This window comes from Belonocnema kinseyi, chromosome 4 (genome assembly GCF_010883055.1).
Source record: "Belonocnema kinseyi isolate 2016_QV_RU_SX_M_011 chromosome 4, B_treatae_v1, whole genome shotgun sequence".
NCBI classification, from domain to species: domain Eukaryota; kingdom Metazoa; phylum Arthropoda; class Insecta; order Hymenoptera; family Cynipidae; genus Belonocnema; species Belonocnema kinseyi.
This window is the reverse complement of record NC_046660.1, coordinates 103,255,765-103,257,475: the sequence shown is the minus strand read 5'-3', so window position 1 is coordinate 103,257,475 and position 1,711 is coordinate 103,255,765. Positions and strand designations below refer to the sequence as shown.

Here is a 1,711-nt window from a genome sequence, read left to right as displayed (position 1 = left end):
GTCAGAGTGGAGGTGGTAAAAACAATGTTTAAATTGGAATTTTTGCATTTTAAAAATTTATTTCCATTCTAAAATATTTCATATTAGATATCTAGTTGTCAGCCAGTCGGAATTGTTGTTCACTGTTTGTTTAAGCAAGTTATAAGTATTATAAACAATGTCATTCTTTAAATGATAATTTTTTTTCAATGATTCCTAAATCACCTAGAAATATGGATAAGAGGCCTTCAACGATACCTTCAGTTTTTTTCTGGGACGACTAGTTGGTTCCAGCTATAGTTCTTTATCATTTTCAATGGATTTTTCGAGTCAGAGTGGAGGGGGTAAAAACAATGTTTAAATTGGAATTTTTGTATTTTGAAAAATTTATTTCCATTTTTAAATATTCCATATTAGATATCTAGTTGTCAGTCAGTTGGAATTGTTGTTCACTGATTGTTTAAACAAATTATAAGTATTATAAACAATATCATTTTTTAAATGATAATTTTTTTTTAATGATTCAAAAATCACCTAGGGGTATGGATGAGAGGCCTTCAACGATACCTTCAGATTTTTTTTTGGGACAGTTAGTTCGTTCTAGCTATAGTTCCCAATTTTAAAAATCATTTTCAATGGATTTTTCGAGTCAGAGTGGAGGGGGTGAAAACAATGTTTAAATTGGAATTTTTGCATTTTGAAAAATTTATTTCCATTCTAAAATATTCCATATTAGATATCTAATTGTCAGTCAGTTCGAATTATTGTTCAAATTATTATTGAATATTTTATGTGATTAAACAAGATTTCAACTATATTCAAAAATATTTTATGATATTATAAAAGATTTAAAAAAATCAATATATACATTAAGAAATTTACTAGAATTCCAAAGATCTCTAAAAATTTCCGAAGATTTCAAGATATTTAACAGAGGAATTCAAGAACGTTATTTATAGTTTAAAATTACTTTAAAATCTTAAAACTAATTTAAATTCTTCTAAAATTTCTCAAAAATTTTTTAAAATGAGTTAAAATCTCATAAATTCATTAAAAATATCTTGTACTCTTTTAAATATTTGGAAATCTTTTAAAATTCGTTTATAAATTTGAAGAAATTTGTAATCAAATAACTCCGGTTCAATCCCTTGAAATTGCCGAAAGTCTGTTTGAATAATTTAAAATATTTTTAAATTACCTGAAAAACCCTTAAACTCTCGATTTTTTTAAAATGATTTAAAATGCTTTCTTAGATTTTAAATTGATTTATTCACTTTTCAAACCATATTAAATCCATTGAAATGACACAAAATAAACTTTCGGAGAAAAATAGCTTATTGGCACTAAATATCTGGATTTTTAACGGTAGGAAAGTCGTATGAAGATGAAAGTTTAATACAGCGATAATCAAAAATCACGGTCGTGAGACGTGTTTGTGGCTGAAATTTTACTGCGATTTCGTTGGGATCGAGTGCAGTTTTTCAGATTAGCACCCGCTCCCGGCGAAATTCTGCGGTCGCCCTTATGAAAAACTTTTAATCATATATATCTATTTTTAGTTTGTACATTTTGCACTAATTTTATACATGAAGCCACTTTGTCGTTTTTTTAAGTTGAAATTGCAAAAATCGTGTAAATTTCAATGTTTTCTTAAATGATCAATAACTTCCGAAATAATCAATATTTTTTACTGTTTTTTGGCTCATTTTCAAGCAATTTTTTCCGTTCTACA

General features: G+C 26.7%; 1 protein-coding gene across 1 annotated transcript in view; it reads left to right on the top strand.

Moving 5' to 3' along the window:
• The window catches only part of LOC117171246, a 65,190-nt gene that overhangs the window by 38,358 nt on the left and 25,121 nt on the right, over window positions 1–1,711 (top strand). The gene's annotated exons all lie outside the window — the stretch shown is intronic.